The sequence below is a fragment of the Hypanus sabinus genome, chromosome 2, assembly GCF_030144855.1.
Source record: "Hypanus sabinus isolate sHypSab1 chromosome 2, sHypSab1.hap1, whole genome shotgun sequence".
Classification (NCBI taxonomy): Eukaryota; Metazoa; Chordata; class Chondrichthyes; order Myliobatiformes; family Dasyatidae; genus Hypanus; species Hypanus sabinus.
In genome coordinates, this window is record NC_082707.1 from 101,148,647 (window position 1) to 101,159,671 (window position 11,025).

At 47.0% G+C, this 11,025-nt stretch overlaps 1 long non-coding RNA gene across 1 annotated transcript in view; it reads left to right on the top strand.

Moving 5' to 3' along the window:
* Positions 1-4,357, top strand: part of LOC132405290 (uncharacterized) — a 38,370-nt gene extending 34,013 nt beyond the window's left edge. The window contains exon 3 of the long non-coding RNA XR_009515799.1: positions 3,866-4,357. This is a non-coding gene — a long non-coding RNA (uncharacterized LOC132405290). The remainder of the gene's footprint in view (positions 1-3,865) is intronic.
* Positions 4,358-11,025: the final 6,668 nt, after the last annotated feature.

The following is an 11,025-nucleotide window of genomic DNA, read 5'->3' on the forward strand; positions in this document are numbered from 1 at the left end:
TCAGTGTGACAGAGTCGGCCGTTCCTCCGCACCTGGGTTCAGCTGTTGCCAGTGTTCACTGTGACAGAGGCTGTCGTTACTTCACACCTGGGTTCAGCCGTTACCAGTGTTCACTGTGACAGAGGCTGTCGTTCCTTCACTCCTGGGTTCAGCTGTTACCAGTGCTCACTATGACAGAGGCTGTTGTTCCTTCACACCTGGGTTCAGCTGTTGCCAGTGTTCACTGTGACAGAGGCTGCCGTTCCTTCACACCTGGGTTCAGCTGTATCCAGTGTTCACTGTGACAGAGTCGGCCGTTCCTCCGCACCTGGGTTCAGCTGTTAACAGTGTTCACTGTGACAGAGTCGGCCGTTCCTCCGCACCTGGGTTCAGCTGTTGCCAGTGTTCACTGTGACAGAGGCTGTCGTTCCTTCACACCTGGGTTCAGCTGTATCCAGTGTTCACTGTGACAGAGTCGGCCGTTCCTCCGCACCTGGGTTCACTTCTTACCAGTGTTCACTGTGACAGAGGCTGTCGTTCCTTCACACCTGGGTTCAGCTGTATCCAGTGTTCACTGTGACAGAGTCGGCTGTTCCTCTGCACCTGGGTTCAGCCGTTACCAGTGTTCACTGTGACAGAGGCTGTCGTTCCTTCACACCTGGGTTCAGCTGTATCCAGTGTTCACTGTGACAGAGGCTGTCGTTCCTTCACACCTGGGTTCAGTTCTTACCAGTGTTCACTGTGACAGAGTCGGCCGTTCCTCCGCACCTGGGTTCAGCTGTTGCCAGTGTTCACTGTGACAGAGGCTGTCGTTCCTTCACACCTGGGTTCAGCTGTATCCAGTGTTCACTGTGACAGAGTCGGCCGTTCCTCCGCACCTGGGTTCACTTCTTACCAGTGTTCACTGTGACAGAGGCTGTCGTTCCTTCACACCTGGGTTCAGCTGTTACCAGTGTTCACTGTGACAGAGTCGGCCGTTCCTCCGCACCTGGGTTCAGCTGTTGCCAGTATTCACCATGACAGAGGCTGTTGTTCCTCCGCACCTGGGTTCAGCCAATGTCAGCACTCACTGTGACAGAGTTGGCCATTCCTCTGCACCTGGGTTCAGTCATTGCCAGTGCTCAATGCAGGTAATAAAATCACATTCCACTCCAGAGGTTTGAAGCACCGAAACTCTGGCACAGAGCTAAGGAAGTGCTATACCATCAGTGCTTTCCTTCTCAGATGACATTGTGGGTCATGTCATTGTCCTCATCCACTGGAAAAAGTAAAGAATAAAAAACTGGGGATGGAAAAGGAGAGTCGCCATGAACGTTGTAGCTAAAGCTAACTGACTGGCTATTGTCACACTGATGAATGCAAGGTCTTGCTCGCTGTCAATCATTGCAACAGTAATAACACTCCAGCAGAACTCATCAATACCATAACATTATTACATGCTGAAATGGCAAAGGGGCTTTGGAATTGATATATATTGCTAACCTTCTTTGTTTTATGTTCAATAAAAAATCGCACAATTATTACACCTGACTGCATTTTATGCATCCATGCAAAATAGTCTTCTGGTCAAAATGGCACCAGTGGACAACGATTCCTCAGGCAACATTTCCCAAATAGTCAATCATTTCAGCTTTTCTATGTCTTCTACTCATTCTTTTTATCTTAATTCTGTTTTTGAAACTGTGGGAGCCTTTGACTTTCAGTATGTAAACAGATCGAGTGAGCGAGCACTCTGCCGTCCTCAAAAAAGCTCCAGGAGAGAAACGCAAACATGAGCTACCACGAGGAGAGCTCAGAGATGAGATGCATCAAGAAAGATTGAAGCATCAAGGCAAATACAGAGGAGAGCGAGCGGTTCTCCAAGAATCCGCCAATCTAAGTCACCGCCATTGGAGGGGTCGCTTGTTTGAGTCGCTGGTGTCGGAGTGGCTGCTGGTTTACATCTCTGCCCTCGGAGGGACTGCTGGTTCGAGTCGTTGGTGTCGGAGTGGCTGCTGGTTTACATCTCTGCCCTCGGAGGGACTGCTGGTTCGAGTCGCTGGTGTCGGAGTGGCTGCTGGTTTACATCTCTGCCCTCGGAGGGGCTGCTGGTTCGAGTCGCTGGTGTCGGAGTGGCTGCTGGTTTACATCTCTGCCCTCTGAGGGGCTGCTGGTTCGAGTCGCTGGTGTCGGAGTGGCTGCTGGTTTACATCTCTGCCCTCGGAGGGACTGCTGGTTCGAGTCGCTGGTGTCGGAGTGGCTGCTGGTTTACATCTCTGCCCTCGGAGGGGCTGCTGGTTCGAGTCGTTGGTGTCGGAGTGGCTGCTGGTTTACATCTCTGCCCTCGGAGGGGCTGCTGGTTCGAGTCGCTGGTGTCGGAGTGGCTGCTGGTTTACATCTCTGCCCTCGGAGGGGCTGCTGGTTCGAGTCGTTGGTGTCGGAGTGGCTGCTGGTTTACATCTCTGCCCTCGGAGGGGCTGCTGGTTCGAGTCGCTGGTGTCGGAGTGGCTGCTGGTTTACATCTCTGCCCTCGGAGGGGCTGCTGGTTCGAGTCGCTGGTGTCGGAGTGGCTGCTGGTTTACATCTCTGCCCTCGGAGGGGCTGCTGGTTCGAGTCGCTGGTGTCGGAGTGGCTGCTGGTTTACATCTCTGCCCTCGGAGGGGCTGCTGGTTCAAGTCGCTGGTGTCGGAGTGGCTGCTGGTTTACATCTCTGCCCTCGGAGGGGCTGCTGGTTCGAGTCGTTGGTGTCGGAGTGGCTGCTGGTTTACATCTCTGCCCTCGGAGGGGCTGCTGGTTCGAGTCGCTGGTGTCGGAGTGGCTGCTGGTTTACATCTCTGCCCTCGGAGGGGCTGCTGGTTCGAGTCGCTGGTGTCGGAGTGGCTGCTGGTTTACATCTCTGCCCTCTGAGGGACTGCTGGTTCGAGTCGCTGGTGTCGGAGTGGCTGCTGGTTTACATCTCTGCCCTCGGAGGGGCTGCTGGTTCGAGTCAGCACCATTGGAGGGGCCGCTGAGCCCCAATGCTCTCGGAGATGTTATTGAAATTCTGAGATTTATGGATTGGACTGTAGTTCATATTGACCTCTTTCAGTTCTCTATTTTTCTCATGTTCTCATTCATTCCTTCTTGTTGCAGGTTGGTGCGCTAGGGTTTGTGTGATCTGTTAGTTTTTGTGAGTTTTCGGTTCTTTTCGTGCGGGGGGATTTATGTCTTTCTATCAACTACCAATGTAGTTTTCTGTATTCTTTGTATTCTGCATTCATACTTTGATAATAAAATGAACCTTTGACCACTGACCATCAGTGCACAACTGGTAGAGATGCTGCCTTAAAGCATGAAGACATGAGTGCAGTCCTGAGTCCTGGTGCTCTCTGTGTGGGGTTTGCATGTTCTCCCTACAACTGTGTAGGTTTCCTCAGGGAGCTCTGGTTTCCTCCCACATCCCCACAATGTGCAGGTTGGTAGGTTAATTGTTCACTATAATTTGCTCCTGGTATGTTGGTTAGTCGTGAAATTGGGGATGATGATGGAGAATTTAAAAATGGAAGTAATGAAGTGTTAATGTAAATGGTTGGCACAGACTCAGTGGACTGAAGGGCCTTTTTCTGTGCTGTGAGAATGATTGAGTCTGGAGCTTTGCTGCTGGGCTGTTCATATCTGTTAGAACATACTGTTAGAGCAACTAGGGCTTAGGTAACCCACTCTGATCTTGGAAAACCTCATTGCCCTTTATGGGAGTTTGCTACTATTACAGGCTTTTAAATTACTTTTAATTAGTTCTATTGCAAAACAATCCAAATGCAGAAGGTGGAGCTTAGGTGGGTTAATGGCATGTAAACACGACTCCTCTGCTTGCCTCTTCAGAAACAGCTCTATTTCCATCTTTAATATCTCTATTTTTCCCCTTCAGGGTTCTTTTGAAGACCTTGACCTGGAGTTACACGCTGGCTATGGTTCTTTGCAGGAATGGGACCCACTCTCGGGGTTCATAACTGGTCATTGTTTGACACACCAAAGGCTCGGCCTAAGAGTCTGGCTCGGATTCAGAAGTTGAGGATCTCAGGGCTCTGGAGACTGGCGGATCAAGGGTTGGTGTCACGACAGGAGACCCGGGTATCGTTGGGGGAGTCAAAATATCTACAGCTGTGTGCCTGGAGAACTGGGATCTTAGTGATCTTCGGGCACAGAGCTTGAAAAAAGCAACATAACAGACCAGCAAATTGTTTGTTATGTCTCCGCGCTCGCTGGGAAAATGGAGACACCTCTTTCTCCCTCCTTATGGGGAGAGAGAACCTGCGGTGTGTCGAATACCAGGTGAAAAGTGAAGTCTTTGGGGTGACTGCAAGTCTGTGCCTTTGCTATTGCTTTGTTCAAGCTTGAGTTCTTGGTGCCTTTTTTTACCGGTGGGGGGAGGGGGATCATTGCTTGTTGCCACTTATGCATGGGAGGGAGGGGAGCTGGGGGGAACTTTGGGGTTCTAACACTTAGCTGTCGTTCATTCTTTGGGGCACTCCTCTGTTCTTTGTGGATGATTGCGAAGAAAAAGCATTTCAGGATGTATATTGTATATATTTGTACCTTTGAACCTTTGAAACAGATTTTGTTTAAGTAATGAAAAAAGGCTTAAAGTAACTGAACTGATAGAAGCTAATCAGAAGAATAATGATATTGTGAATCAAAGATCAATAAGCAACTATTTTGCGCAGTTTATGTTTATAAGCAAAATGCAAAGAGACATCTGACCTGAAGTACACGCCATCTCCCCATCCCTTCCCACTACATTCTGCCACACTTTCAGCCCAGGCATCTGATCATTCAGATCAGTGAAATGTGTTGACTTTCACAGTGAACGGCAGGGCCCTGGGGAGTGTTGTAGGACAGATGAACCCTGGAATACAAGCTGTCACCAAGGGATTTCAGTGAGGTTTGGAGTGAAGTGTGTGGCCTGGAACCTGGAGACAATTTCACTGCAAGTGGCGTCAAAATTAGACGGGATGGTGAAGAAGGCTTTTGGCATGCTAGCCAGGGCACTGAATACAAACATTTGGATGTCATGTAATTATCTGGTAAATATCAGGGGATATATGTAAACCTCATGTAACGTGTACAGACGGCTGAGCCGATGGATGGAAAGCAGACAAAGAGACACATTGATTGTAGTGTCAGCAAGTGTGAAGTCATTCATTTTTGGTCTAATGCAAAAGGGTAAGTGCTTAGTAAGTAATGGACACAAGAGTTACTGCAGTTGCTGGAAATCTAGAACAATACACACATTGTACTGGAGGAGCTCTGAAGGTCAGGCAGCATCAATGGATGGGAATAAATAGTCGATGTTACAGGCTGAAACCCTTCATCCAGACTGAATGAAGGGTCTTTGCCCAAAACGTTAACTGTATATTCCTATCCATAGATGCTGCCTGATCTGCTGAGTTCCTCCAGCACACTGTGTGTATTGCTTAATAAGTAATGCTTGGAAACATAAGCAGTGAAAATAGAGATTAGAGATCTGTGGAAAGAGATAATTAAAATGTTATGGGTAAAGACGGAACGTAATCGTGCAGACAAATGGAACATCAGCTAGAGAGCAGGAAAGCAAAAGCACAACAGCAGTACTGCAGCTGGCACCTGCTCGCATCAGACCATGCCTGAAGTGCAGCGGCAGATTCCGGGCCCAACACCTCTCAGGAGATTTATTAGTCTTAAATGCACTGGGCTGCAGATCAATCAGAATGATACACAGGCCTAAAGCAATTACAAGGATATATTACATGTATTAGGATTGTATTCCCTTAAATGGTTATAAGATTGAAGTTTTCAAGCTATTAGAGGGAAGCGAGAGGGCTTCACATTATTTCATGTTCCTGATAATGTCGACGATAGCTATTGAACCCATTCAGGCTATGCTCACTCTTAAAGCAGTTCCATCACTCCGATTTTCTCGCTAATTTCCCTGTAACCTATTATTGCTCACACGCCTATCAACTCCTGCCACCCAACTATACCAAGAACAATTAGCTAATTAACCTACCAGCTACTCATCTCTGGAATATGGTTAACAACTGGAGCAAGTGGAGGAAATCCACACAGTGACGGAGAGCAGGGAAATTCTACACAGAATGCACTGGTGGTCAGGGATCCAAGTCACTGGATCTATGAGGAAGCAGCTCTGTTCTCTGTGCCACCTTACAGGCATTGTGCTAATATGGCGGTTAGCATAACAATTACAGCATCAGCAACTGTGATTGGGGTTCAGTTTTTGCCGCTGTCTGTAAGGAATCTGTACTTCTCCCTGTGACAGCGTAGGACTCCTCTGAGTGCTCTGGTTTCCTCCCATGTTCCAGAGAGATATCGGTTAGGGTTGTGAAATTGCCGGCATGCTGTGTTGGCTTTGGAAGCATGGCCACACTTGCGGGCTGACCTGAGCACAATTCTCAGACTATGTTGTCCTTTGACATAAACAGATTCTATTTATTATCAAAGTATGCACACAGAATACAACTCTGAGCTTCGTCCTCCTGCAGGCAGCCACAAAACAAAGAAGCACCATGGAACCTGTTCAAGAAAGCATCAAACATGTAACACGTGGAAAGAGTACAAATTGTGTCAGTGGCAAAAAGCAAATGAACAGCCTACGGGAAATATCAAACCAGGAGTCCGGTGGTCTCCTGTTTAGTTCACTTCAGTGCCACACCGCAAGTCAGCTGCAGACCACAGAACCATCCTTCACTGAAGTGCCCCAGGCTGCATCGATGGCCCCAGTCAAGCAGCTCAATAACAACAAAGAAAACAAGTAACTGGAATCCAGAAACACATGCAACATGAACCTCAAAATCCGTCAAAACAAGTCTGCAACCTCATCGACCAATCCTTGCAGTGTGGATCCCAAAACGTCTGCACTTTCCTTCAACAGCAGCTAGCAAGGGGGAGAAGGAAAACAGGTTAAACATGGACAGATAGTGCTTGCCTGTCTTCCACTCCAATCCTCGTCGATTTCAACCTTACTTGATGCCTCAACCAGAGAGAAGAAATGGAATTGATCGTGGTCTCCAGGCTTCCAGGCCACACACTCCACTCCAAACCTCATCGAAATCCCTCGGTGACAGCAAATCGCCAGATCACTCAATCAACACAAATACACCTCATCAAAATGTAAATCAGTTTCCGATTGTACGCTGCTTTGTAGTAGAATCATATTGGGGATAAAAAGTAACAAAAGAAGTAGTTTTGTGAATTAGAAGTAGTTTAGTCTGTAGAACGCTGCAGTTGGTCACATTGTTCACTGGCGCCATCTTGACACAGCATTTTGATGTTGCAATGTACATGTGACAAAGCTAACTTTTATTTTTAGCATCCTTATTGTAAATTAATGCTCAGTGCACCTAAATAGCAAAAGATTCAAAGCAAAATTGCTGGGTGAGAGAGGGGGAAAAGATTGTAGGGAAGCTAAGAGAAGGAGAGTGGGACTGATGGGATTGTCCCCAGGGAGATGGCATAAACTGAATTACTCTTCTGCAATGTAGTAAGTACTTGGCTGAGATGCTCAAGCCCCATTAACCCACAACTGCCTCTTCTTAACAGCCTGCATATTGGAATTGCTGCTTTGCAGATATACAGTTATATCCCCAAGGTAATGTGCCTTTTGCATTTCACAGACAAGGAAGTCAGGTGTAAAGATTATTACAACCCATCAATGGTTTGTTAATATAATCTAAGGTAGTATTTCATTTCTGACCCGGTTATCCCTTAATTCCTTTCTCTAGCTGCACCTTATTAATTTTGATTTAATATGTAGAAATTCTTGGCTGGATATTCCAATATGCCACATGTATTCCATCAGTAAAAGGAGAACTGCTAAGCATTCAAAAACTTCCTGACTGATTCACTGGGTACACAATTTCCCTGTGAAATTATATAACATACATTTGAATTCATACAGCTCCTTCACTGCCTCGGGAGATTCACTGCTTTTTATCTTTGTAATATAGGCCCCACAAAAACATATTTGTCATATTTGTAAGCTACATAGCTCCAGAAGCAGATGAAATAAATCATCAGATGGTCTGTTCAATGATGTTGGCTGAGAGATAGGTTTGATTCATAGGTGCCTAGAAATTCTTCAGAAATCTCCAAAACAAAAACAGTGCCAAGCATCAACTTTATCCAGGTAGTAGAAATCTAGGTCTTAAAGACTGGGATCTTGACATACCTCAGAAAAACATGTCTTATGGCTTTTGGCAGGATCTTATTTCTCCCAAGAAAAAACAAAACAAAAGGGAAATCTAAAGATATGCTCAGGAAAGTGATAAATGGTTTTGAGAGGTTGGTGGTGAAACATCAACTCATGCCTGAGAAGCGACTTGGATCCACTGCTATTTGCTAATCTGTAACATGCAAAAGGTCCATAGCAGATGCCATCTCATTGGCTCTTCACTCAACCCTGGAACATCTGGACAGCAAAGATACACATATCAGGATGTTCTTTGTCGACTACACCTCAGCATTTAATACCATCATCTCCTCAAAATTCAAAATAAGCTTCAAAACCTTGGCCTCAATACCTTCTGGTGCAATTTCAAAGGCAACACAAGTGAATCTGTAGATGCTGGAAATAAATAAAAACACATAATGCTGGCAGAACTCAGCAGGCCAGATAGTATCTATGGGAGGAGGTAGTGACGACATCTCAGGCTGAAACCCTTCATCAGGAGTGAAGTTACATGGGATGGTGGAGAGGGGATAAGAAGTGGGGGGAGGGATAAAGTAGAGAGCTGGGAAGTGATAGACTGAAAGGAAATGGGCTGGGGGAAGGTGGAGAATTATGGGAAATAAAAGAGAAAGAAAGGTGGGGATGGGGGGAGATTATAGTGAAGGGGAAAAAGAGAGAGAAAGAGAACCAGACTAAAATTATAGATAGGGATGGGGTAAGGGAGGCAGGGGTATCAACAGAGGTCTGTGAGTTGAATGTTCATGCCGGCAGGAAGGAGGCTACCTAGTCGGGAGATAAGGTATTGCTCCATCGACCTGCGTGTGGCCTCATCTTGACGGTAGAGGAGGCCATGGACAGACATGTCGGAGTGGGAGTGGTCTGTGGATTTGAAGTGTGTGGCCACAGGGAGATCCCGCCACTGCTGGAGGACTGAGCGAAACGGTCTCCCAGTCTGCAGCGGGTCTCCCCAATGTATAAATGGCCACATTGGGAGCACCGGATACAGTATATCACCCCAGTTGACTCGCAGATGAAGTGGTGCCTCACCTGAAAGGACTGTCTGGGGCCTAGGATGGTGGTGAGGGAAGAAGTGTGGGGGCAGGTGTAGCTCTTCTTCCGTTAGGGGCTTCCCTTCGTCCACTATCAACTCTGCCCTCCATCGCGTCTCCCATATTTCACGCACCTCTGCCCTCACCCCATCCCCCCACCAGCCCACCAGGGATAGAGTCCCCCTGGTCCTCACCTTTCACCCTACCAGCCTACAGATCCAACGTATAATCATCCATAACTTCTGCCACCTCCTACGGGATCCCACCACCAGACACATCTTTCCCTCCCCCCCCCACTCTCGACTTTCCACAGGGATCATTCCCTACGCGACTCCCTTGTCCATTCATCCCCCCCCCATCCCTCCCCACCAACCTCCCTCCAGGCACTTATTCCTGCAAAGCGAAGAAGTGCTACACCTGCTCCCACACTTCTTCCCTCACCACCATCCTAGGCCTTACCCCATCCCTATCTATAATTTTAGTCTGGTTCTCTTTCTCTCTTTTCCCCCCCCCCCTCATTATAATCTCCCCCCATCCCTACCTTTCTTTCTCTTTTATTTCCCATAATTCTCCACCTTCCCCCAGCCCATTTCCCTTCACCCTATCACTTTCCAGCTCTCTACTTCATCCCTCCCCCCCAACTTCTTATCCCCCCTCGACCATCCCATGTTACTTCACTCCTGATGAAGGGTTTTGGCCCAAAACGTGGTCTCTACCTCCTCCCATAGATACTGTCTGGCCTGCTGAGTTCTGCCAGCATTTTGTGTTTTTATTTGATCCTTAATTTCCTTACTTGCAGTCCCCAGTCACTTCAGATTGGCAACAATATCTCCTCCACAATCTCTATTAGCACAGGTGCACCACAAGGCTGCGCGCTTAGTCCCCGGACTACCCACATTACAATTACGACTCTGTGGCTAAGCAGAGTTCCATGCTATGTTCAAATTTGCTGAATATGACCACTGTCATTGGCAGAATCAAAAGTGATGATGGAACAGCATACAGGAGGGAGATTGAAAACCTGATTGAGTGGTGCAACAACAAACACCTCTTATTCAATGTCAGCAAGACCAAGGAGCTGGTTATTGTCTTCACAAGGAGGAAATCAGAGGTCTGTGAGCAAGTCGTCAGTGGAGGATCAGAGGTGGAGTGGGTCAGCAGCATTAAATTCCTCAGTGCTATCATTTCAGAGGACTTGTCCTGGGCCCAGCACATAAGTGCAATTATGAAGAAAGCACGGAAGCACCTCTAATTGGATCTGGTGCTATACAATGAGACAGGTAAAATTAGTGATCTTGTAGTTAGGGATCCTCTTAGAAAGAGTGATCACAGTATGACTGAGTTTCTCATACAGACGCAGGGTGCAATAGTTCTATCTAAAGCCAGTGTATTATGACAAAACAATGGAGACTCCAATGGGATGAGGGAGACTTTGGCTAGTGTAGACTAGGAACACAGGCTATATGGTGGGACAGTTAAGGAACAGCGGAAAACATTCAAAGAGATTTTTCACAGTGCTCAACAAAAGTATATTCCAGTTAAAAGCAAGGACAGTAAGGGTGGGGAGAGCCAGCCTTGGATAACCAAGGAAATAAAAGAATGTATCAAACTAAAAGTTTGTGCACACAAAGTCACCAAGAGTAGTGGGAAACTGGAAGATTGGGAAAACTTTAAAAAGCAACAAAGTACCACTGTGAGCAATAAAGAAAGGGAGAAAGGGAAGCTAGATTATGAAAATAAACCAGCACAAAATATAAAAACAGATAGTAAAAGGTTTTATAATTATAGCTTCATAGCAGAAAAGTGAATGTTCCC